Source organism: Balaenoptera musculus, chromosome 11 (genome assembly GCF_009873245.2).
Source record: "Balaenoptera musculus isolate JJ_BM4_2016_0621 chromosome 11, mBalMus1.pri.v3, whole genome shotgun sequence".
Lineage (NCBI taxonomy): Eukaryota > Metazoa > Chordata > Mammalia > Artiodactyla > Balaenopteridae > Balaenoptera > Balaenoptera musculus.
In genome coordinates, this window is record NC_045795.1 from 2,584,679 (window position 1) to 2,612,147 (window position 27,469).

The following is a 27,469-nucleotide window of genomic DNA, read 5'->3' on the forward strand; positions in this document are numbered from 1 at the left end:
TTCCTCGGTCTGTGCTCTTCAGCTCTCTTCAAGCGTGTTTTGTCTCTGCGTTCAGCTTCAGGTGGGGACGTTACCACTGGCCTCACAGGGTCTCCCTCCATCCGCGTCCTGCCTGAGTCGTTGACCACCTCCAGCTCACACCCTCCCCTCACTGCCTTCCTTGACCTCCTAGCTCCGATGACGCCGACGGCTTTTCTTTCCTCTCCCTTCAGCCGTTTCACAGCACGTCCAGAGATCAGCATCACTGCTATCGTTCCTCTTTCAAGATCTCCAGCTTCGAGCCACCGATGACCTCACGTCGCCCTTCATTGAACTCCTGCAGAACCCCCCCCTTCACACTCAGGGTGGTCTCTGCCACACCAGCCTCTCCCTGCTGTGTTTCCTCTTCCATGCAGTCTGGGCATCTTAGGTCACCACTCCACGGTGCCCCCTCCGCCATCCAAGGAGCCCTTCCCTTTGCATCAGGAACGCCATGCCCGTGGTGGCCGTGCACAGAGGGGCGGCACAGCAAAGGGACCACGGGCCCAGGCCCAGGTCAAGGCTGTCTAGATGTGAATCGCGGCTCGGCCTCTGATCAGCTGGGTAGCCTTGGGAGAGTGGCTTAACCTCTCTGTGCGCTAGACAACGTAGAGCCGCACTAACTCGATAGCCACTCACCACCCGTAGCTAGTGAGTACCTGAAATACAGCCAGTTCTGAACTGAGGTGTGCTGTGAGTGTGAAATATACACAAGAATCAAAAAGGGAGCAGCACAAAGGAATGTTAAATATCTCAGCAATCATCTTTTTGTGTTAGTTACATTTTGAAATGATAATATTTTGGATATTTTGGATTATCTAAAATAAATTATTAGAATTAGTTTCCGCTCATTTCTTTTTGCTTTTTCATAGTGGTCATTAGAAAATGTAAAGTTACCTCTGTGGCTTTCTGTGGGACAGTCGTAGAGAAAATCAGGACAGACGGGACAGCTTTTGCCTCATTTTGCTAACATCTCCCATCATTCAGGAGTTGAGAAGTCCACCGAGAAAGCAGTAGCCAGTATTATGGCAGTGTGTCGTCAACTGCTAAATAAACAATAGACAACATGTGCCTTACCTGAGCCAGAGGAGGCAGACTCCCCGGCAGGTCAAGCAGGAAAACGCCTGGACTTTGTCCCTGAGGGGGTGGACGAGTAAAGTCGCTCACCGTTGGGGGCAGGGGCCTGGTGCTGCCCGCCTGCTGCGGGGGACACGGGGCAGATCACAGTGGAACCGCGTTCCGCCTCTGGGCCCCGTGTGGTCCTTTTCCTGACCCCAAATGCGTGGGGTTCTTCACACCACGACCAGCTCTCCACACCACGACCAGCTCTCCAACACCCACTGGGTGTCCTGCAACTCAATTCAGTTCTGACACTGTCACCCGGGGTGAGCACAGACCCCCCAAGACTGTCCTCACTTCAGGCTCCAACCACAAATGAGGTGCCCAGGCCACCCCCCCTTTTGCCCAGCCGACTACAGGCCTGGGGCTTCCTGTGACCCACCCCCCTCGGGTTTGATGATTCACTGGAATGACTCAAAGAACTTGGAAAAGCGCGTTACTTACATATATTGGTTTATTACAAAGGGTACAAATCAGGGACGACCCAATGGAAGAGAGGCACAGGGCAACAGGTGGGGAGGGATGCAGAGCCTCCGCGCCTTCTGGGGGCACATGCCCCTCAGGACCTCAGTGTGTTCACCAACCTGAAGCTCCCTGAACCCCACTGTTCAGGGGTTTTGTGGGGCATTTGCTGTATAGGCATGACTGCTGACATCACTGGCCACTGGTGATTAGAAATCTGCGCCCCTCTCCCCTCCCCAAAGGTCAGAGCTGGGGCTGAAGGTGCCAACCCCCTAATCAGCCGGTTGGCTCCTCTGACTACCAGTCTCCGTCCGTCCTAAAGCTGCCCAGGGGCCACCGAGAGTCACCTCATTAACACAAGCTCAGGTTTAGCGGAAGGGCTTGTCGCGACTAACAGACACGCTTCATCACTCGGGAAATTCCAGGCTGGTGGGACGTCTGTGCCTGGAAGCAGGGGCGAAGACCAAATACAGGTTCCTCTGCGCAGCCCCACGGAGGCAACACCTACCTGGACCGGTGGCTTCCAAACCCGTTTGGCCACGGCCCAGACACAAGTCTCCCATCCTAACCAAGAACACAAACACGACGCACCCAGACGTGCGGGTGTAGACGTTACTGTGAACAAAAGGTTCATACAGACTCCAGGAAATGACACTCACCCTGACTCTGTGCCGTGTACTCTGATGGCTCCAACTCAATTCAGTTCATTCCTGTTTCCTTCTGTGTCTCCTTCTGTTTTGCTTTGTTTGTTTGTCTTTCATGCTGCCTCCACCTCATGAAATGGATTTCTCGTCGCACTAGTGTGTCTCAGGCCACAGTGTGAAAGACACTCAGTAGCCAAGACTCTTTGCGTCTCCTCTCTGAGATGTTATAAAAAGGAGGGAGGCCTGAAAACACTCTCTGCAAAGCAGAGTTGCCTCCTGGACCAGCCAGTAGAGACACAAGCTTGCAGAGGAAGAGACGGAGTGCAGGGAGACTCAATCGTCCAGATGGAAAGAACGAACAGCAGAGGAAAGGCTACGTCCTCTAGACGGGTCTCCCCTCCAAGAAGTGCCCAACGCAGGGTCTTCAGGCAGTGGCTTGTTTCGAGGACCCAGAGCGGTGCCCCAGGACCCTCTTATCCCCATACCTGGCCCCCCACCTCTGGTCATACGTCTGCCTTGAACCCTCTGACTTTCTCAAGAAGTCCAGCTTCCCGGAGTCTGGACGGCCTCACCACCAGACACCCAGAGCTGGCACGTGGACCACTACAGAGATTTCCATCCAGAGATGGGGAGGCGGAAACGGGGTCCCACCCCAGCCCTGGAAAGGGATTCCGGCCAGAAGCAGCAAGTGTGCTCCAGGGAGGATGGCAAGGTCTTTGTTCTCAGAGCTCTCCTCCCAGCCTTGTGAGTCTGAGGCAGATGTTCTCCGTTATCCCAGAGAAGCACGTGGCTTCTACGCTCTTTCTTCCTCCCTGGGCTAAATTGTTGTGGCTCCGCCTCGCTCCTCCTAGTGGGCCGTGTCTGACATCTGTGCAGGTCCTCATTTGTGGGTGTATGGAGTGTGGAGAGCTTCAAGATGGTCAGGGACCAGCTATCCCACACAGGGCAAAGAGGAGCATTTATTTATGTGCAATTTTGTAATATGCTTCTAAAATTTACCATTGTATTGAAGCATTTTCCCCACGTTGTCTTCAAAAACACCCCACAAAATATTTTCATCTCCATTTATCCCTTTTCATGCTTTTAAAAAATATATGTATACTCCATATATGTCTTCAAAATATACAGATTTAGAAGATGCAGTTTTCAGTGTTCTAGATTTTTTAAATTATTGTCCTCAGTAATGACAGGCCAAAGTAAAGACCGGCCTCACTTCTACTTTTCCACAATTGCTTTCAAACTAGGCTTTCTCTCTACGGTGGCAGCATCTCCTGTGTGTTCTTTGTGGTAATTTACATGTGCATTTGTATATCCTGGGAAAGACGCCTAGAATCTTTTCCTGTTTTTAAAAAGTTGAAAGTCTACTAACCTAAACACAGAATGTTTTAGAAGATAGCAAAGCCTCTTTTCAAATCAAGTAATTGTGGGGTTAAGTTTCTCCCTCGGACCAATAGGACACGGTCTGTCACAGCACCGAACCGAGGCACTGCCTTCCAAACTTGCAAACGGAGGTTCTGGAACCTGCCTCCCTCCTAACTGTGAATCCTTCTGGACTCAAATGATTTCATTTCAGTTTGGGGGTGGGAAGCAGGAGGAGGGAGAAAACTTTTTGAAAATTGTAAAACTGCCCCCTCTACCCAGCCCATCTCACCCAGTGCACCGACAATATTGTTCTGGTTTTTTTAAGAGGATTAAAACCCACCCCTCCCAGCCCCAACCACACCTCCTTTGCTTTTTCCAAGAGCCCATTAGAACCCCGGCCAAGACCTGGTCCCAGTCTACCTGCCGAGGACAGAGCCCTTCCCTGCTCAGAAACTGCATCCTTCATTTCCCCCTGTTGGTGACATAATGAGCTGCCAGTTTCTCATTTATAACATCCCTCCTTCTCTTCATCACTCCAGCCACCTTTAATGCCTCTAAATGCCTAGATGCCGGCTTTAGCCCGGCCTCTCCACCACAAGGCTGCCTGCGAGCAAGAGGAAATAAGGACGCGAAGGTCCTCTGAGCCACATCCGGCTCCTGTCAGGCCAGCGTGCCACTCACACTGGACCTCTGTGTGGCTTTGAACGAGTGTGTTCACCAAGGCAGTCAGCGAGCTGCTTGGGGGTTGTCACCTGGTGAGCCAGGGGGACGTGGGTCATCGCCTTCCGTGTTCTATGGATGCCCAGGAACCTAGGGCCGGGACTGCCGTGGAAAGCCAGTGCAAAGCAGTGTCCTCCCCAGAAAGGATGTTCTGATCTGACGGGGCTGCCAGATGGAGACTTCTCCTGTCTCCTGTCACCAGAGGACCGGGCTGTGGGGTCAGTGCTGGGGCCTGAGCGAGAAGGGGATGAGCTGAGACAGGCTGTTCGCAGGCAGTGGCAGCGGCCCCGAGCCTCCGCCTTGTGCACGCAGGACCCTGTCTGCTCGGAAGCAGGGGGACTCGGAGGGGCTGTCCTGGCGGGCTTACCAGGAATTCCTCCCTGGGGAACAGGGACCCCAGGAGTCTGCGCTTTCCTCCTGGTGCTGGCGGGCCTTTGCCATCTCCTCCAAGTCGGCACCACAACTGCGTCCCAGGGCTCCGCCAGCCGCTGGTCCGCGACCTTCAGGTTTCAGAAATGCAAATATTTAACCAGTAGATTAGGGCATTGGTTTGGTTTGACAATGGTTAGTTTAGTTTTGTCTTTTTAAAGAAGTCAGGGTTTTCAAGACAGCACATTGCTAACCATATCACCCACCTAAAGTCACGGATAAAATCTGACGCTGTAGGGTATGAGGTGACAGAGTTCAAGATAAACACTTTGATCTTCCAAACCCACTTCCACGTTTACACAGTCATTCCCTCCCTGGTGGATTAGATGGGTCATTCTGAGATGTGCTGTTGGGTAGAGATTCAAATCTCCTCCACCTCCGCCTTCACACCGAAACGCCAAGACTAATTTCAATTTCTATTGTAAGTAGGTATTGAAAAAAGAAAAAGGAAGTGAGATCAAACTTTAAAAATGTTCTTCAGGACAAAAATGTGTGTTTGTAGTCTGTCTTTTTCCTTCTCGTTATATGTGATTTCACATCACAAGAACTTCTGCTGCAAGTCAGACCCAGTTCTGCCTTTGAAAGCAGCATCAACATAACAGTTTGTGGGAAGAAGGTCTCTCACCTATGAGGCCAGATGGTGGTTCTTAGACTTTGGTGACCGTGAGTCCTGAGAGCTCCTCAAAACTGCAAAGTCCTGCCCGACCCCTACCCAAGAGGTTCAGCTCAGTCGACCTCCAGATGACTCTACTGCAAGTGAGTGGGGCCGGTCTTTGAGAAACACGGGCAAATACAAGCAAAAAATCTCTGCCTTGACTGCGTGTTGACCTTGGGGAGGACAAGAAGGGTCTGGGGGTGAAGAAGTGAAAGCGGGGAGTATAGACACCTCTGTAGGAAGTTGGGGAAGAGAAGAAATTGGACACTAGCCAGTGGTGGATGTGGGAGAGAAGGAAGACGTGTCCCATTTTATTATTACTATTTTAGTGAATGGAAAGATTTAAGTGCATTTATGTGCTGAGAAGAACTGGCCAATAGTGAGGGAGAAGTTGATGATGACCCGAGAACGGGAGTGACCGATGGAGCAGGGCCCCAGATGAGGGAAGAAGGATTAAACTCAGCGCACCCTGCTGGACCACCAATCAGCCTTGCAGAGGAGGAAGGGAATTTACCCTTTGAGTCAGAGGCAATCTGAATAATAACTTGTTCAGATAAGAGAAAATGGACGGACAGTGTCAGCTAAAGTTTCTATAACAGTGTTGCCTGGTGGTTTGGCTTTACTTGAAATTTTGAAACAGGAAAATAGGATTTAGAGAGAAAATGGACACCAAGGAAAGCTCTCGTCAGAGCCCGGATGGTACTAGGCTTCCAGGAAGCAGTGGCCTCTAGATGCTCAGGAATAACGGCTCTATCTTCTCACCAAAGGGGACAATAGGAATCCCAACCACCCCTCCTGGCTGCTGTCTGACCTTCTTATTAAAAACATCCTGTGATGTCAGTTTATCATTTATGTTGGGCCAATGACCCAGTGATTCTCAGCGGATAATATCTCACAAAACACTAGGTAGTGTTACAGGGATTTAATGCATTGTTTTTGATGTTTATTTTGCATTATGTAATGTTACAGGTATATGTTATTATATAAATGTACATTCTTATTCCATAAATTCAGAAAATATAGACAAGCAGAGAGAGGGAAAAATGTCCCGCCGCAGAAAGACGACCACTCTCAAGACTTGGTGTTGTGTTAACGAACCTCCAAGATGAACCCGCAATAATCCTTGTCTCCCAGCATCTGCACCCCTGTGTGGTCCCTCCCACACGGCATCAGGGCCGGCCCTGTGTGACCAAGAGAATACAGCGAAGTGACAGTGTAGGGCTTCCGAGGCCAGGCTGTGAAAGACATTGCCGCTTCCACCTGTAACCCGGATTTCTCAACGGTGGCACCATGAACATTTTGGACCACATAATTCTTTATTGTGGGGGGATGTTCTGTGCATTATAAGATGTTTAGTAGCATCCCTAGCCTCTACCCATGAGACGCCAGTAGCACCTCCTACTCGGTTGTAAAAATCAGAAGTGTCTCCAGACATTGCTGAATGTCCCTGGGGTGAAGGGGCCAAACTGCCCCCAGTTGAGGGCCATTGACCTAGACTCTTGACCTGCTGGCTCTGGGGGGAACGGGCCACCAGGTGTTGTGAGAGCAGCTCTGCAGAGAGGAGCACGTGGGGAGGAGCTGAGTCCCCCCGGCCAACAGCCGGCACCATCTTGCCATCCAGTGGGGGGAGCCGCCTGGAGAGGGGCCCAGCCACCGGATGACTGTGGGCCTGGCCAAAAACTGATGGCAAACTTCACGGGAGCCGGAACTGCCCAGATGGACCACTCCGAAATTCCTAATCCATGGAAACCGGGGGAGTTAATAAATAATGATTATGTTTTCAAAGCCACCAAGTTTGGGGCTGACTTGCTTAGTTGATTTCTTTGCTTTGCAATTATTCTTGAGGTTTGAATACTGACTACATGAAGAGTAGGTATGCACTTCCTTTTTCTTTCCCGGAGCACATTTCCCTAGGGCTCAGGTCAAAGAGTGAAAAATGAAGATCAGCACGATTGTTTACCTATTACATAAAGTTATCGTGTGAAATTAAATTCTTCATAATATTTCGAGTCCTGGGTAGAGAATGTGTCACAACACCAGCCCCTGAGGGTGTGATGACCAGGATGCTGGCCGTGTCTGTGAGTCTCAGCTCTCACGCCCCAGTTTCGGTGAACTCATCTCCCGTCTCTGAGCAGTGAGTTATAATTGTTGGGAACATGCCCCGCTTTGCCTGGCCAGGTCTGTGGAAGAATTAATAATGCACGTGCGGGTCTCAGTCCCTGGTTCAGCCTCGGGTCACCGAGTGAGCTCAGGAGTAATGACACCCCATGAATCATGCTAATTCAGACTGATTGTACCTGGGTCTAACCTACTTCCACGGCTTATGGAGGACGTGACTATCACTCACCGTTAAACAGACCAAATCTATGTGTCGTTCCTAAACAGGTGAATGCACTGCTCTCGCAGGTAGGAAATCAAATGTGTGAGTCTCTGGACAGCGAACCTGAGGTCCCTGCCCTTGCCAGTCCCGTTGCTCTGGTTTGAAGATCTGTTTGCCCTGAGATTTTGGCAAGGTAGCTTGGGGGTTTTGTTTTTGTTGTTGTGTGTTTTACATACTATTATCATTTGACAACGAATTAAACCCCCTATGTTTCCCTCTTTTAGCTACAATGGGCTTGAAAGGGTTATTCAGCTTTAGTTTTTAATACATTCAACAGAAATGTATCAATATTATTCCACTTTTTTCTACTGTCAACAAATACATATCATTCCATTTTTTACTACAGTCAATGAACATGTATATTATTCCATTAGCAAAATTGTCTGCTGATTTTAGAGTACCTAAATCCAGTTCTAGAAATATCAATGTCCTATCAGTGATTTTCCTAGAAATTTATTAAGGGAGAGAAAACTGAAAACTAGGGAGCAAAGAACTGTAGATTCTTATTCCTTGGTTTGGTTCTAGAGATCCACCAGCCAACAGATCATGGAGTATTTATTTGAGGGAACAGAACAAAAAGGAAAGAAAGAGGAATAAGAAAACCGCTTAGGGCCTAGAATGAGCCAGGCACCATTTTTGCATATTATCTTTAACTCTTTCTCTGATATATAAATATTTAACATAGTTATAATCAAAGTGTATATATACTTTATGTATTATTTTTTCCATAAGCTATTATATGGTTCTATGTTTCAAAATAGACCATATAATTATAATTTTATAATTTTAATGGCAGCGTAATATTCCATGATCTTGAAGTACCGTCATTTACTAAGCTATTTCCATATCGTTGGACACCTGGTTTGTATGAATCACACTTTTAACAAGATATGACTTCCAGGAAGATCTAGAATATTGTCAACAGATGGCTTATGAAAGTGATTTTGATATTACAGTGCCTCTGTTGATGATTCTGCAGTAAATAAAATGTAACTAAAGATTGCTCACAAGTTGGTTGGAAACGTGGGTATTACATATACAAATAGAAGTTAAAGTGAACTAAAGAGATATGCGAAATTCAATAAAATGACACAAATTAGACGTAGGTGAGAAGGAAAAGGCCAAATACACATAGAAACAAAATGGAGCCAGATACATAAATAAAGATATTTTAGTCACATTACTCATCCACATGTTAGAATTTTCATGGTGCAGGAGATTCTCTACCTGAATCCATGATTCTATTTAATCTTGAAATACTGAGGGTGTTCTCCAGGTTTTATATCCTTATACAGCTAAATTCTTTCTCAGTTTCTAAGATTATTTTAAATCCATATTCCTAGATTAAAGCAACAGTTTTAAAGTGAAAGGCAGGAATGGAAAGTGGTGGAATAAGGCATTTCCCTAGTTAGAGAAAAAGAAAATAGGGAATCTCAGGAGTGACTTTGACTTGTGGGTTGTGGAGGTTTAGGAAGGTACCCTGAAGAGGAATAGAGAAAAAAGGAAAGAATTTTTTCTGTAGTGTGTATTTTGAATAAGAGAGAGTGAAAGAGCTACACAGTGCTCTTGTATCAGACACTCTTATGTCTTCAGACTACATCTTAGGACTTTAGGGGCTGAAGTTGTCCTTTTAAAAGGACCAGATTCTCCCAGTTGAGCAATGGGGCAAATTCCAACTCCCTGGAACGTTCTAGCAGTTGGAGTGACAAACTGGAAAATCATTCACATTGATTTGGCTCTGAGAGGAACCAATGTTTCTTTGTTCTTCTTCCCTCCCTCACTGGTCCAGCTGTGACTTTGCACCAACCTTGAAAATTCACCCACACTGTTATACAATGAGAGGATCTGTCTGCTAGAAAAGGGTCTCCATAGATCACTTCTTTACTCTGAGACTCACAGTGGTGGCTCATGGGACGGTACAAAACCCAAGTCCTAGTTCTGAGCAGGGCGATACCCTGGCCTCCTCGGGTCTTGTCAGTGTCCCTTGGAGTATGTGTCTGTAGTAGAAAATGCATACTTATTCCTCAGGTTTTATCTGCTCTGTTTAACTGGCAGTTATCTTCAACCCCTGTGTTAAGGGAGATCAAATTCTGTCACGCAAATGAATATACTTAATTACATACCAGTATCTACGTAGTCACGTATCAGTAATTATTTGAGTAGGAAATCAATAGACTATTAGATTATAAAGGTTTCTAAGAGAAAATCGATTACATTTTCTCTTTATTTAAACTTTTTTTTTGGATTTATTTATTTATTTATGGCTGTGTTGGGTCTTCGTTTCTGTGCGAGGGCTTTCTCTAGTTGCGGCAAGTGGGGGCCACTCTTCATCGCGGTGCGCAGGCCTCTCACTGTCGCGGCCTCTCTTGTTGCGTGTGGAGCACAGGCTCCAGACGCGCAGGCTCAGTAATTGTGGCTCACGGGCCCAGTTGCTCCGCGGCATGTGGGATCTTCCCAGACCACGGCTCGAACCCGTGTCCCCTGCATTGGCAGGCAGATTCTCAACCACTGCACCACCAGGGAAGCCCCACATTTTCTCTTTATTAACATTTACACCATGGTACTGTCATGATGACAAGTGAAAATTGGAGCTAATTTCTGTGATTCGCTTATGTATTCTACAGATATTTATTGTGTTTTAGGCATGGAGGGGAAACAACAGGAAATAAGAGGACAAGGGCCCTGATCTCATGTGGAGCGGCCATTCTTGTTCAGGAAAATGGGTAATAAACAAATAGGCAGATATATTATCAAGATAATTACATATTTTTGCATTAAAACACCTTTTAATAGAGATTTAACATGACTTCGTCTGGTCTTTTCAAAAACCCTGGAAGGTGGATAGAGAAGGCATTACCATATCCATTTTTAGTATTATTTTGAAGTAGTTTCCAATGCACAGAAAAGTAAGAATAGTACGAAGAATTACCTTCACCTAGATTTCCAAATTTTTAATATGGTTATCAATTATGTAATTAATTGTTAATAATTATTAATGTTTCTGCATTGTTTCATCACCTTCTCTCTCTGATAGATGGATAAACGATAGATGGATAGACGGATAGATAGATAAATAGATGATAGGGAGATGATAGATGGATAGATGGATGGATAGATGATAGACAGATAAATAGATGATAGATAGGGAGACGGATAGATAGATGATGGATGGATAGATGATAGATGGATAGGTGATTGATAGATGGATAGATAGATAGATAGATGACATGTAGATTGATAGTCTTCCTGACCTCATGTTCCATCACCCTTAAATATTCTCCCTGGCACCTCCTAGCAACAAGGACCCTCCCCTCCACCACCACACATGACTCTCCAAGGCAGAAGTCCACACAGCACAGCCATCCCACCTGCAGGCCTTGCTCACGTCTCACCGGCTGGCTCAGCAGGCTCTCTTTCCCTTCCCCACGGAGGCTCCTGCACTGAGCACACACTGCGGTGGGTCTTCGGCCCCACTAGGCTCTTTCCATCCGGACCAGTCCCCAGCCTTCCTGCCTCTAGGATCCTTGACAGTCGTCAAGGGCACAGGCCCCTCCACCAGCAGGAACACCCCTGCAACGATGCTGTGTTCACGGTGCCCGCCTGTCCCAGCTGCGGTGCTGTGACCTTGATCACGAGTCAGGCTGTGTCTGCCCCTTCCCTCCTTGCATCTGGTTAATCATTTTGTGGGGAGATGGTCCAATATTTTGCCAATATCCTGTTTCTCATCACACCTCCACCCACCAGTGACATACACATGTGTCGACCACTACTCTTATTGTTGCCTAGTAGTACTTATTTCCATTGTTCCTTCTACATCTATTGGTTGGCATTCTGCTGTAAGAACAGCTTTCCCTTCTCTTCATGTGTTTATTTATTTACTTATTTTTATCAGTATGGACTCACAGATTCCTATCTCATACAGTGGGTTGTAATCCGATTATTTCTTTTGATGCTTAAACTATTCTAAAAATCAGCCAGTAGGAGCCCCTTCAAGCTGGTTCTTGTGTCCTTTTGACATGTTCCCATCGTTCTTGCGTGCTTCCTTACATTTTGGCACAAAAAGATGTTTCAGGATTATCTTGTACTTTTCCTGCCCCAGCCCTGGAAGCAGCCCTGGCTCCAACCAAGATCTGAGTACTGGTTTGCCTGTTCCTACTGGGGTGTCATTGCTTCTAGGCCCTTTCAGCTGACAGAGGTTGGAAATATGTGTAGGTATATGTACGTGTGTACATACACATGTGTGTGAAAACAGATATATGCACACATATGCAGAAATATACATATATATATATATACCCACGTTCACACACAGAGACGTCTGTAAAAATTTCCATGTCTAATTCTGTGTGCGTGCACACACACACACGCACACGCACGCACACACACACACACACTGCATGAGTTCATACCGATATTTCTAGTTTCAGTCCAACCCCTCGAGGTTCTTTCCAGCTTTCCTTCTCCCCTGGTTGGTAAACGCTGCTCGGCTGTATGTGATGGAGAATCCTCGGCGTGGGGGGGTGGGGCGCGGGCACTTAGTTTGCCCGGGGAAGGGCTCTCTGAGGATAAGCCTGGATGACGAGAGAGGGTGGGAAAGGGTTCCAGCAGAGGCAAGAGCAACGTTGCAGGAACCGGCTCAGAATGCTCGGGAACCCAAGCGGAGAGGTGGGCGGCTGCCGGCGACACAGACAGGTAAGGGGTGCGTGGGTTACGCGGGGGAGGTGGGAAGGCCTTGGAGGATCTTAAGTAGGGGGGCGGCGACATGGTCTGATTTGATGTCCAAGACAGCGCTCGGGCTCCCATGGGGGGGGCGGACCGTGGGAGGACCGGAGTGGAAGCAGACTGGGCGGGGCCGGGGCGCCGCGTGCGGGCCCGGGGGTCCCGGACCAGCTACCGCGCACCTTGATTTCACGGCTGCCTTCCAGCTCCAGAGACCAGGATGCCTGGTTAAATGTACGCTCGTTTGCTCATTCACGCACTCAGCTTCTGTCCCACACGAGAGGCCGCTGGTGACTCAATGGCCTTGACTTCACAGGGGTTGCAGGTCCAGCAACCTCCTGCCGGCTCCTGGCCCAGTACGTGCTTGCTTCGTCAGGAACACCTTGGATCTGGCGCGAAGTCCGCAGGATAGAAGTGCGGCCGCGAGGACCACGGCTCCCCGATGCATCGCGTTCCCCACAGCCCGGACGAGACCTGCTGATGCTCCGCTCTGATTATTCCATTTTGTAGACGCAGAGATAAGGAACCAGGTGACTCGCCTGTGGCCACAGACGTCGTCCACGTCCTCTTGCTGCTGTTTCCACCTTCCCTTTCAATGCTTCCGAGCTCCAAGCATGCACAACTCGGCTCTCTCCTCATCCCGGGACGGTCACATGAGAAGAGAGCGGTCCCCAAGGTCAGATCCACACTTGGGAGAGTGGATGTAAAGTACGGAAGTGTGTTTATTAAGACCCACGCCTTTGTCTCATCTGAGAGGCCGATGTGTTTGTAGGACGCGAGCTCGGCTGGGCTCTTCCTCTGGATTCTTTCAGCTCCACATTTACTTAATCAAAATAAAGCAAGGTCGTCTGCACCTGTCTCCCACGCAATGCTTCCCTCTTGCTGGGTGGGCACCTTTGGCCGTGGGATTCCAGGGAGAGGCCGTACTTGGCGAGTGTACCGCAGCAGAGGCCCGGTGAGGCGACCACAGGTCACATTCGTCTCCTGCTGCTGCCGCCAGAGCACCGCAGACTCCGCCACTCACAGCACAAACACGGTAACCCACAGGTCCTGTGGTCAGGAGTCCACACGCAAGGTAGCGGGGCCCCTGCAGGGTCTCCTCTGGCTGGAATTGAGGGTCCCCTTCCAAGTGCTCAACTTGAGTGCCAAGTTGGTGGCACTCAGGTCCCTGTGACTGTATCGGTGTGGCTCTAGAGCTCCTACAGGACCCCCCTTCCCTGCCGCTCAGCAGACAAGAGAGCCGCTGCTTCAAATCTCTCTTCTCAGGAAGTCCTCTGTTAAAGGGCTCCCCTGGTTAGGTCAGGCCCACCCAGGAAGATCTTCCTTTTAATGACCTCAAAGTCAACTGATTAGGGACCTGAATTACATCCATAAAATCCCTTTATCTTTACCGTATAAGCAACTTAAAGACAGGAGTGAAATTCCATTGTATTCACAAGTCTGGCTGCCAGGCAACAGGAGATGATACAGAACTGTGCATGGGGCAGGAGAAGAAATCCTGATTCCTTGAGTTAGACTTACCCCCTAGCATTTTTTTTTTTAATGTCATCTAGCGGTTTTATGTTTTTATTTCTTTTTAATTTTTATTTATTTATTTTTTTGGCCGGGCCATGCGGCATGCAGTGTCTTAGTTCTCTGACCAAGGATTGAACCCGTGCCCACTGCAGTGGAAGCGTGGAGTCTTAACCACTGGACTGCCAGGGAAGTCCCCCCCCCAGCTTTTTTTTAAATGCATTTTTTAATTGTGGTAAAACACACAGAGCATAAAAGGTATCCTTTTAAACCATTTATAAGTGTGCCGTGAGTTCAGTGGCGTTAGGTACCTCCATGTTGTTGGACTCTCATCACCACCCTCCATCCCCAGAACTCTTTCCATCCTTCAAAACGGAAACTGTGCAGATCAAACAGTAACTCCCCAGCCCCCTTCCCCCAGCCCCTGGCTTCCCCACCCCCTCTCCCCGTGCATCTGTGTTCTCAAACGCAGCTGAGACAAGGGCAGGAGCCGGGTACACCTACACGCTTTCCCATCTCGCTCCCAAGGGCGCAATCTTATCAGAGCCTAGTTTGTTGTGCGACTCAACACTGGATGCGCGTCTAGCTTGTTCTCTACAGGACTCGGGTAGCTCACCCCCTGGGCTGGGGCTGTGAACCCCGTTGTCCCTTTGTGGGCAGAATACAGAGGAAGAGACGTGTCAGGGCATGGAAGCAGGACACGCTGCCCCATCCCACATTTCCCACAGCCCCGGACGCAGCGTGCATTAGCCACAAAACTCCCCACGTGGTCAGCAGGATGGGTCAGTTTCTTCGATTTGGGAAAGGAACTGAGTCCAGACCGAATGAGGAACCTCATGCCTCTTTTGTGTCTCAGTTTCCCAACTGATGAATGGGGTCTGCAAAGTCTACATATTTTTTAATCACATGCCCCTTGTGTAGACAGAAGGAACATGCTAGAAGAATCTGGAATGGTTTTAGTGCTACGAGAATCCCGGTCTCAAACTGAGCAATAAAAGATGATTTTTCAGTTTATTGGAAGCTTCCCTCCTCATGTATACATCATTATTTAACAGGGTAATGAACGTGACTTTGATTCGGTTTCTTTTTTTTTTTTTAATTTTTATTTTATCGGATTCTGTTTCGAATTGAAGCTGTGGGCTGTGGGCAAAACCTGCTTTTTACACCCCGAGGGTCTTAGGCCCAGCTGGTCCAAAGCATAAGGGAATGTTGTCGCCTTCATTGGGGTCTGGATGTTGTATTTTGTGCACTGCAGATTTCCTTAGCTTTCTTCGTGAGGCATAATTATTTCCAGACAAGATGCTGGTTCAGATGACGGCCATGTCCCTGATGTGGCTTTTGCATTTTGCAAGCAGTGAACACAGAGCTTTCCTCTCGCTGAGCCTTCTGTGCAGCTGGTGATGTGGCAAAGAAAGAAGTCGTAATTTTCAGCTATGATAAAGCGTTTCCAGGACAAAGCCACTTCTTGTTCAAATTCCAAACCCACATGCATAGAAACTATAATTTTCTGTGCGGATGGCAACTCTCTTCTGCAAACAGAGTAAGAGCGATTGTGCCAAAGGCTTCTGCTTTTGAATTATTCCTGCGTCCAGAAGCCCATCGTGCATGTGGTGAGCCCGGCGGGGGGTGTAAGACATGGCAACACAGCCGAATATGGGCTTCCCATCTGGACACACTGCAGGGCTGCGGCACCAGCTCTGTTCCCCACTGTGTGCAGAGCTGAGGGGAGGGGTCCAGGGGGCTGCCTGTGCCCTGGGGGACCCCGGGGAAGCTGCCGTCCCTGCTGGGGACCACAGAGGTGCGTGGAGCACTGAGGAACTTGTGTGTGCTTGGGCTTTCCTTGGGAATTTGGTTTTAAATAGAAAAACAAATACAAATTCAAGAGACTTCTTGCTTTAAAAAAAAAGAATAGAGGTTATTTATATTGCCACGTCAGTATTTTTAATGTACTTTAAATTAAGGTAAAAGAAAATTCCATAAACATGGAGAATTACAGCTACCAGACCCTACAGAATCGTGTGCAGCTGTTTCCACGTCTTCCAGAGTGAAAGGAATTCCAGTGTCATGATGTCACTGCGTTGGCCAGATCTTTGTGAGGACGCGGCCATTCAGATGGACACACATCCTGGTCAGACCATTTCCTCTGTGTCCCAAAGGCAAGCAGGAGGACGAGCCACGGCAGCTTCAGCAAGCTGTGCCCGACCCAGGACTGCGAGTACATGCACGCTCACACACAGACACACGTGCGCGCACACACACAGATAGGCACACTCACACACACACATGCACGCACACTCACACACAGACACACACGCACACAACACACACAGATATGCACACTCACACACATAGGCGCACACACATGTACACGCACAGACACACACACGTACACGCACACACACGCATAACACAGACACACATGCACACACAAACACACAGATATGCACACTCACACACATAGGCACACACACATATGCACAGACACATACATAGGCGCACACACACAGACACACACACACACATACGTACACGCAGGCACACACACATGTACACACAGACACACTCACACACATGTACACGCACACACACACACAGATATGCACGCTCACACACAGACACACATGCGCACACACACAACACACAGATATGCACGCTCACACACAGACACACATGCACACACACACACAACACACACAGATATGCACACTCACACACATAGGCGCACACACATGTACACGCACAGACACACACACGTACACGCACACACACGCATAACACAGACACACATGCACACACAAACACACAGATATGCACACTCACACACATAGGCACACACATATGCACAGACACATACACACATAGGCGCACACACACATACACACACTCACACACATACGTACACGCAGGCACACACACATGTACACACACAGACACACTCACACACATATGTACACGCACACACACACAGATATGCACACTCATACACATAGGCACACACATAGGCACACACACACATAGGCACACACACTCACATACAGACACACACTCACACACATGTACACGCACAGACACACGCACAAACACACATGCACACTCACACACATGTACACGCACAGACACACACGTACACGCACAGACACACACACACACGTACACGCACAGACACACACACACGCACAGACACACGCACGCACACACACACACACACATGGCCTCTTCTGCAGCACCGTCCGGCCCAGCCTGCCTCACTGAGGGCGCTGAGCCCCATCCTCGTCGGGCAGCTCCCTTGCGGCCCCTGTGTGCTCGAGCCCCCTCGTGTGCTCAGTGCCTGACCTCTCACTCTCCCACCGTTGCCTCTGGCCACAGTTTTCTTCCCGGTTCCCTGGCTTCGCCCTCACTCCTCCCTCCCCCCGGAGGTCCCAGGACCTTGGCTCAGAGACGCCCACACAGCCAGCCCGCTGCCTCCTGTGTCCCTCCGGCATCTCAGGACCCTGCGGCCCTGGACCCGGCTCTCTGCAGCCCCAGCCTGGCCAGTACATACCTCACAGACCTTCCCCACATCCCGCTCCTCTGTCTCCCTCAAGGTCACTCAGGGTCGCTCAGATTTGCTTTCTCCTTCCTCATTGTCACTGTCTGCCACACACGCCCTGGTCTCCCCATTGGCCTGACTGCAAACTGTGGTCAGAGTCAGACCAAGCCTTGGGGAGAGAGAGCGCCCCGTCCAGCATCATCTAAATGCCTGTACGTTATGGCTGCAGCAAATGTGCAGAAGATGAAAAGAAGCTAGAATTCAGCCAGAAGTAACATTGTGAAGTCCATTCACATGGGCTAGAGAAATGGCAGGAAGGAGATGACACACAACTGAATGTAGGGGACAAGGGGGTAAACCAAGCTGTTCGCAAGACATGGGCATGGCAAGTACAGAACCAGACACAGCAAGTACAGAACCAGACACAGTAAGTACAGAACCAGCACAACAAGTACAGAACCAGCACAGCAAGTACAGAACCAGACACAGCAAGTACGGAACCAGCACAGCGAGTACAGAACCAGGCACAGCAAGTATGGAACCAGGTACAACTTGGCCATCAAGAAGACTCTCCCTGGACGTCCTACCTCTGGCCCACACTTCCTAACTAATTCCCCTGCACATCATGTGACTTCAGCCAGTGGTAAGGGGTCTCCAGAATTCACTTGGGAATTCAACCCCAAATTTATTTGGAATGATATCATCATTTCCTTAGTGAGCACGTGACATTTAGTCTTGAAAAGATACAGAATTAAGTGTAAAAATGATGAAGATAAATCAAACCTATCTTTGAAATATTGGGGTTAAGAAAAAGTCTGTGAATATTTTTTTTCCCATTTGTTATGTTTCAGAGAATTTTGTGCTGGCGTGCCAGGTCAAACCTGAAATTCTAATTTAAAGCATGCAGTTAAATAGTTGTCTTAGATTCTCATTTTATGTTCACATTTTAAGAAAATGTAAAATTCATCATGTGTTCAGATTTTGTTTGTTATTTTTCCAGGAATAATTACTTAAGTGCTTGGCACGATTTGCTTGTTAATCAGACAATTAAGAAAATCAAATTATTACATTTACAAATGCTGTTTAAATGTTTTTTGGTTTTCTTAATAGGACCAAAGATTAATCAGAGGCCCTCTGTTAAAAATTATTACATATTACTAGATTCACAGTTGAAAATAAGATTTGCAGGTTGAATGGCACATACAAATGTCACGAAGGGACACTGCCATTGTGTTAATAAAACACTTAAACTATTCACCAGTTTTTATCGTAAGTGTATTTCTTATGAGGCACTTGGGCAAGGATCACCTTTTCTTCCACTGCAAAGATCATTTCAGCCACTAATGAGCACATGTTCACAAGAGAGGCAACTGAGTCTAGTCTGAGCTCAAGGGATGTCGCTGGTCACCTGCAAACTCGGGTCACTCAGCCTCTCTGAGCCTCAGTCTCTTCATCTGTAAAATGGGGTAATAACCATTACATCGTGTGGCTGATTGTAAGGGTAGAATGAGACCAGGTGGGTGAGGAGAGCCCCTTGCCAGGGACCCCCACAGCAGGCACCCATCCTTGTCCCATTTAGGAAGATTACGATGAAAGTAAGCCTAGCAACCTTTACCTGGTCCACTGCTTTCTTGGATTTCGTCGGAAATTTATGTTGTAAGGGAAACTTCCAGAGTGACCCTGTTAGAATGGAAGCAATGTGTCACACGTCAGCTTGAAACCCCGTAACGGCTCCATCTCGGTCAGGGCTGAGCCGAGGCCAGGACGGTGGTCCCCTACCCCCGCCCTCCGCAGGCCGCCTCCATGCCCCCTCTGACCTCACCAGCCCGCCTGCGCTGCCCCCGGCCCTGCCCCGGTGACCACCGTTCCCCCGGCCTGGGAGTGTTTCCTGCAGGTTCCACGGGACCCACTCCCTCCCACTTTCAGGCTTCTGTTCAAAGATCGCCTGAGCCCCCTTAAAACTGCACCAGACCCCCTCCCCCTGCCCCGGGTGCCCCACTGCCTTGCTTTCTTTTTCTCCAAAGCCCCCATCACCATTTAATAAAACACCTACGTTGTGACTCATTTGTTCATCCACATTCCCCCACTAGGATGTCCACAAAAGCCGAGATTTTGTTGATCTTGTTCACGGCTGTGTTCCTGACACCCAGGAAGGTGCCTGGCTCCTGGAAACAGCAAAGGATGTGAAGCCAGAGGGGACGGGGACTAGGGCGGGGTGGATCTTAGTCCCGAATCTGAGACTCACCTGTTCGGTGACCTTATACAAACCACCTGACCTCCTGACTCTTCATTTCCTCCTGTCCGCGGTGGGCTGGTAATCCATCTGCGGGACCCCTCACAGGGTGCCACGGGATTACGCGGGGTGTAAGGGCACATTGACTGTAAGGCAGGGCAGAAACGTGACAGATTATTATCATTAGCTGGTGACATTTCAGAAGACTGCCCACAGGCGCACTGTTTTAAATGTTTTCGGGCTGGGAATTGCTTCCCCTTTTATGGAGATTTCTACACCAAGTAGGACACACAATGCTCGGCCCTGTCACACGACGTGGGGAAGGATAGTCACTGCAAATTTTCTCAAAACTGGTGAAAACTGGGTTCAACCTGAAGAATCTGGAGGTTCGTCAGGAGGCCGAGTTTGCATCTGGGGAATTTGTCTCATTGTTCTGTGCGATGCCCGGCCAACTTCTTGCGGGGGAGTTTGAAAGATCATTTGAAGGGAAGAAACTTGATGAAGTTCGTTCTCTCTGACAATGGAACAATTGTATAAGCGCACCTCTTGTGCCCAAAGGGATGGTGTGAAAGTTTAAAACAAAGAAGGAGGATTTTCCTCATTGTTTATACTGGGTCGTTCAGTCTGCATTTTAAAAACTCCTCTCATGTAATTCAGAGACCAAGGCTCTTTCTCTTGTAAATTGACACTTTTGCACGGAAAAGCCCAGGCATGTTTGCAGTGACCGAGTCAGTGTGACAGGTCATCTCAGCGGCAGTACAGACTAAGGACAACGGTCCCACTAGCTAAGGCCACAGGTTCCAATACAGCAAGTTACTCAAAGCAGACACCCTGTCACCACCCAAACACCTGTGCGTGAGCTAACCCGGGCCGGCGGGGTGGGGAACGGCCTAGGGCCAGGCTCCTGGGGACACGAGACCACACGTGAGTGTCTGAAATCTTCTAGAGCAGGTGGGAGGGTGGTGCCTGAAACCGGATATGGACACACCAGCGTCATCCTAATTGTCCTGCAGCGATTTAAGGACAGACTGTTGGTGGATGGGAGCTGAGAACGAGAGGTGAGCGCCACCTTGTGGACGGACCCGAGGGTCCTCCTGGCACCCACCCCACAGCCCTTCCCACCCTGCAGTCTGCCAAACTCACCAACCTTCGCCATCATGATTCTAGTGCATCGAAGCGTACATTTGACAACATCCTTTCAACTTGTTCAAAAGAATAATCATTTAAAAGCGAATAACTCTAATTTCGCCTGCGGGGGCCCCCCAGGTACTGTGTGCCTACCCGCTCTCCAGGGAGGTCACACTGCGACACTCCCCCTCAGTCCTGGTTCGTGCCGACCGTCCCCCACGTCAATCTCATACCATTTGGTTTCATGCAAGAAGCACTGATTACATATAAATGCCACGTAGGCCCCCGAGATGCCCAGTGAACAGGGCTGGCCTCTGGCTCTGAGTCAGGAGAACAGATGTGTAAGTGATAAGTGCTGAGACTGTGTAACAAGAGCACCGAGTACGAAAGGGCTGGAGAGAGCAGAGGGGAGGGTCTGGGGCCAATGTCAACGCCCCCCGGGATCCACCGCGCTCCGTGCCGCTGTCCAGACGCCCCCGAGTTCCAGCTGGAGCTGCAGCTGTGGCCACGTCGACGAAGCTGGTCCCCAGGGCCTCTGCCCTGCCTGGCTGGGCCGGCCTGGGTGTGGACACGTTGCTTTTCCTCTTAGTTCATCCAAGGCAAGGTTGGAATTTTCCAGTAGAAGTGTTTACTAGGCAACTCAAGGGAAAAACAAAAGCAAAAACATGAAGTACTAGCTTGCTGAGCGGAGATGCCTCATCCCGAGGGGACAGACACCTAACCTCCCGCAAGGCGCGCTTGACTACGGCAACTCCTCAGCGCACGAGCCCCTCGGCCTCTCCAGGCTGCGAGGCCGGCAAGGCAGAACGTGGCTCGCGTGGCTGAGATCTGCAGCACATTCCAGAAGCTGCTTCCTAAACTCTGCTCTGGGATGGGCTCATGGCATCACGTCTCCAGCCTCCACTGCAGCCCCCTCCATCCTGGCCCTGGAAAATGGAAGCCCTTTCCTCCTCCCCTTCCCCCCCCTCCTCCCCCCTCCTCCCTCTCCTCCCTCTTCTTTAAGACTAATGAACATTTACATAAAGTAAAAATATGAATTCACTGATCATAAGCATTTCGTATGGTACATGGAGGATACATAAACAAATGTGATTTCATAGTCATGAGAATAAATAATATACAAAAATATAATGTATATTTGCTGCAAAAAATGAATTCCAATTATTCAAGTATTAAATTGTAAAATGTAAAAAAAAAAAAAAAAAGACTAATGAACATTTGAGTTACCTCTGAGCTTGGCAAAGATTTATTTTGGTTACTCTGGAATAGAATCTGCAATCTAATTTACTGCATTTCTCAATTTCACCTTGAGAAGAGATTAAATGCCTCCCTTTTCTACAGAGTTCATTGGGACAAGTACGTTTAATCTGGGCAAACTGGAAATACTGTGAAACAAGGCTGAATTTAGAAGTTAATCTTGAGATTGTATTCACTTAGCAGAAACAGAGGCCAGGTCTGGAAGTGGATTCTCCATGTAATGACTAATCCGCCAGCCATATAGACAAGGGTTCCCAGCCCTGGTCCTGGACAAGGCCTGAGTCTGAATCTCAGCCCTGCTGTTTGCTGTTTACTATCCAGAGCAAGGCCTTCACCACACTGAGCCTTGGCGTCCTTCTCTGTGAAACGGCACAGACCGCAGAGGGTGAGATAGAAATACAGCACCTGGCATAGCAGGTTCTCAGAAAAAGGCAACACATCATCAGAGGTGCTGTTCTCTGAGCCCCACCAGCTTCCAGGCACCTGACAGGCCACTTGACAAGTTCTCATTTACACCTCAGAACACTCCCATGAGGCTGTCACTTACACTCCGCATTTTACACCTAAAGAGATTGGGTTTTGAAAAAGATGAACTTGCTTGAGGGCACGTTTCCAAGCAGCAGAGCTGGGCCTCAAACCCTAGTTTGTTAATTGCCAAAGCCTTTTTTAAATGACTTTTTTTTTAAGGCAAAACATATAAAGAGAAAAGTACTCAAATCATGAGTCCATCTCAGTGGATCTCCACCAAGTAAACACTGTGTAACCAGCAGCAGGTCAAGAAATAGACCGTTACCTCCGCCCAGAGGCCCCTTGGTGCCCCTTGCTGAGTCAGCACCTCTAGTTGGAGAAGCACCTCCGCCTCCAGGCCACCTCCCCAGTTTCTGTCTCCTGGCGCTTCAATGTCCTCTTAGCTCCCTGATGCCTTTTTTTTTTCTTTTTTTGAATTTTTAAATTTAATATAATTAATTTATTTTTTATACAGCAGGTTCTCATTAGTTATCTATTTTATACACATCAGTGTATACATGTCAATCCCAATCGCCCAGCTCATCCCGTCACCACCACCACCACCCCCCCGCTGCTTCCCACCCTTGGTGTCGATACGTTTGTTCTCTACATCTGTGTCTCTATTTCTGCCTTGCAAACCGGTTCATCTGTACCATTTTTCTAGATTCCACATATATGCGTTAATATACGATATTTCTTTTTCTCTTTCTGACTTACCTCACTCTGTATGACAGTCTCTAGATCCATCCACGTCTCTACAAATGACCTAATTTCGTTCCTTTTTATGGCTGAGTAATATTCCATTGTATATATGTACCACAACTTCTTTATCCATTCATCTGGCGATGGACACTTAGGTTGCTTCCATGTCCTGGCTATTGTAAACAGTGCTGCAATGAACATTGTGGTACATGACTCTTTTTGAATTATGGTTTTCTCTGGGTATATGCCCAGTAGTGGGATTGCTGGGTTGTATGGTAATTCTATTTTTAGTTTTTTAAGGAACCTCCATACTGTTCTCCATAGTGGCTGTATCAATTTACATTCCCACCAAGAGTGCAAGAGGGTTCCCTTTTCTCTACATCCTCTCCAGCATTTGTTGTTTGTAGATTTTCTGATGATGCCCATTCTAACTGGTGTGAGGTGATACCTCATTGTAGTTTTGATTTGCATTTCTCTAATAATTAGTGATGTTGAGCAGCTTTTCATGTGCTTCTTGGCCATCTGTATGTCTTCTTTGGAGAAATGTCTATTTAGGTCTTCTGCCCATTTTTGGATTGGGTTGTTTGTTTTTTTGGTATTGAGCTGCATGAGCTGCTTGTATATTTTGGAGATTAATCCTTTGTCAGTTGCTTCGCTTGCAAGTATTTTCTCCCATTCTGAGGGTTGTCTTTTCGTCTTATGGTGTCCTTTGCTGTGCAAAAGCTTTTAAGTTTCATTAGGTCCCATTTGTTTATTTTTGTTTTTATTTCCATTTCTCTAGGAGGTGGGTCAAAAAGGATCTTGCTGTGATTTATGTCAGAGTGTTCTGCTTCTGTTTTCCTCTAAGAGTTTTATAGTCTCTGGTCTTACATTTAGGTCTTTAATCCATTTTGAGTTTATTTTTGTGTATGGTGTCAGGGAGTGTTCTAATTTCATTCTTTTACATGTAGCTGTCCAGTTTTCCCAGCACCACTTATTGAAGAGACTGTGTTTTCTCCACTGTGTATCCTTGCCTCTTTTGTCATAGATTAGTTGACCATATGTGCATGGGTTTATCTCGGGGCTTTCTATCCTGTTCCATTGATCTATGTTTCTGTTTTTGTGCCAGTACCATACTCTCTTGATTACTGTAGCTTTGTAGTAGTATAGTCTGAGGTCAGGGAGCCTGATACCTCCAGCTCCATTTCTTCCCCTCAAGACTGCTTTGGCTATTTGGGGTCTTTTGTGTCTCCATACAAATTTTAAGGTTTTTTGTTCTAGTTCTGTGGAAAATGCCATTGGTAATTTGATAGGGATTGCACTGAATCTGTAGATTGCTTTGGGTAGTATAGTCACTTTCACAATGTTGATTCTTCCAGTCCAAGAACATGGTATAACTCTCCATCTGTTTGTGTCATCTTTGATTTCTTTCATCAGTGTCTTATAGTTTTCTAAGTACAGGTCTTCTACCTCCTTAGGTAGGTTTATTCGTAGGTATTTTATTCTTTTTGTTGCAATGGTGAATGTGATTGTTTCCTTAATTTCTTTTTCTGTTATTTCATTGTTAGTGTATAGGAATGCAATAGATTTCTGTGCATTAATTTTGTATCCTGCAACTTTACCAAATTCATTGATTAGCTGTAGTAGTTTTCTGGTGGCATCTTTAGGATTCTCTATGTATAGTATCATGTCATCTGCAAACAGTGACAGTTTTACTTCTTCTTTTCCAATTTGTATTCCTTTTATTTCTTTTTCTTCTCTGATTGCCGTGGCTAGGACTTCCAAAACTATGTTGAATAATAGTGGTGAGAGTGGGCAATCTTGTCTTGTTCCTGATCTTAGAGGAAATGCTTTCAGTTTTTCACCATTGAGAACGATGTTGGCTGTGGGTTTGTCATATATGGCCTTTATTATGTTGAGGTAAGTTCCCTCTATGCCTACTTTCTAGAGAGTTTTTATCATAAATGGGTGTTGAATTTTGTCAAAAGATTTTTCTGCATCTATTGAGATGATCATATGGTTTTTATCCTTCAATTTGTTAATATGGTGTATCACATTGATTGATTTGCGTATATTGAAGAATCCTTGCATCCCTGGGTTAAATCCCACTTGATCATGGTATATGATCCTTTTAATGTGTGGTTGGATTCTGTTTGCTAGTATTTTTTTTTTTTTTAAAGAAAGCTGTGGTTTTTTTTATAGCTACTTTATTTATTTATTTATTTATTTTTGGCTGTGTTGGGTCTTCGGTTCGTGCGAGGGCTTTCTCCAGTTGCGGCAAGCGGGGGCCACTCTTCTTCGCGGTGCGGGGACCGCTCTTCATCGCGGTGCGCAGGCCTTTCACTATCGTGGCCCCTCCCGTTGCGGGGCACAGGCTCCAGACGCGCAGGCTCAGCAGTTGTGGCTCACGGGCCCAGCCACTCAGTGGCATGTGGGATCTTCCCAGACCAGGGCTCGAACCCGTGTCCCCTGCATTAGCAGGCAGATTCTCAACCACTGTGCCACCAGGGAAGCCCTGTTTGCTAGTATTTTGTTGAGGATTTTTGCATCTATATTCATCAGTGATATTGGTCTGTAATTTTCTTTTTTTGTAGTATCTCTGTCTGGTTTTGGTGTCAGGGTGAAGGTGGCCTTGTAGAATGAGTTTGGGAGTGTTCCCTCCTCTGCAATTTTTTGGGAGAGTTTGAGGAGGATGGGTGTTAGTGCTTCTCTAAATGTTTGATAGAATTCACCTGTGAAGCCATCTGGTCCTGGACTTTTGTATGTTGGAAGATTTTTAATCACAGTTTCAATTTCATTACTTGTGATTGGTTTGTTCATATTTTCTACTTCTTCCTGGTTCAGTCTTGGAAGGTTATACCTTTCTAAGAATTTGTCCATTTCTTCCAGGTTGTCTTTTTTATTGGCATAGAGTTGCTTGTAGTAGTCTCTTAGGATGCTTTGTATTTCTGCAGTGTCTGTTGTAACTTCTCCTTTTTCATTTCTAATTTTATTGATTTGAGTCCTCTCCCTCTTTTTCTTGATCAGTCTGGCTAAAGGTTTATCAATTTTGTTTATTCTTAAAGAACCAGCTTTTAATTTTATTGATCTTTGCTATTGTTTTCTTTGTTTCTATTTCATTTATTTCTGCTCTGATTTTTAGGATTTCTTTCCTTCTACTAACTTTGGGTTTTGTTTGTTCTTCTATCTCTCTTTCCTTTAGGTGTAAGGTTAGATTGTTTATTTGAGATTTTTCTTGTTTCTTGAGGTAGGATTGTATTGCTATAAACTTCCCTCTTAGAACTGCTTTTGCTACATCCCATAAGTTTTGGATTGTCATGTTTTCATTGTAATTTGTCTCTAGGTATTTTTTGATTTCCTCTTAGTAACGTATATGTTTAGCTTCCATGTGTTTGTGTTTTTTACATTTTTTTCCCCTGTAGTGGATTTCTAATCTCATAGCGTTGTGGTCAGAAAAGATGCTTGACATGATTTCAATTTTCTTAAATTTACTGAGGCTTGATTTGTGACCCAACAAGTGATCTATACTGGAGAATGTTCTGTGTGCGCTTGAGAAGAAAGTGTAATCTGCTGTTTTTGGATGGAATGTCCTATAAATATCAATTAAATCTATCTGGTCTACTGTGTCATTTAAAGCTTGTGTTTCCTTATTAATTTTCTGTCTGGATGATCTGTCCATTGGTGTAAGTGAGGTGTTAAAGTCTCCCACTATTATTGTGTTACTGTCGATTTCCTCTTTTAAAGCTGTTAGCAGTTGCCTTATGTATTGAGGTGCTCCTACGTTGGGTGCATATATATTTATAATTGTTATATCTTCTTCTTGGATTGATCCCTTGATCATTATGTAGTGCCCTTCCTGTCTCTTGTAACATTCTTTATTTTAAAGTCTATTTTATCTGATATGAGTATTGCTACTCCAGCTTTCTTTTGATTTCCATTTGCATGGAGTATCTTTTTCCATCCCCTCACTTTCAGTCTTTATGTGTCCCTAGGTCTGAAGTGGGTCTCTGGTAGACAGCATATATATGGGTCTTGTTTTTGTATCCATTCAGCGAGCCTGTGTCTTTTGGTGGGAGCATTTAATCCATTCACATTTAAGGTAATTATCGATATG

At 47.0% G+C, this 27,469-nt stretch overlaps 1 long non-coding RNA gene across 1 annotated transcript; it reads right to left on the reverse strand.

Annotated features, from left to right (window-relative positions):
• Positions 1 to 18,906: 18,906 nt before the first annotated feature.
• LOC118904422 lies at positions 18,907 to 19,838 on the reverse strand. Its single transcript, XR_005021983.1, has 3 exons — positions 19,603 to 19,838; positions 19,165 to 19,229; positions 18,907 to 19,003 (listed from the first exon to the last, which is right to left on the reverse strand). It is a non-coding gene; the product is annotated as an uncharacterized LOC118904422 (long non-coding RNA).
• Positions 19,839 to 27,469: the final 7,631 nt, after the last annotated feature.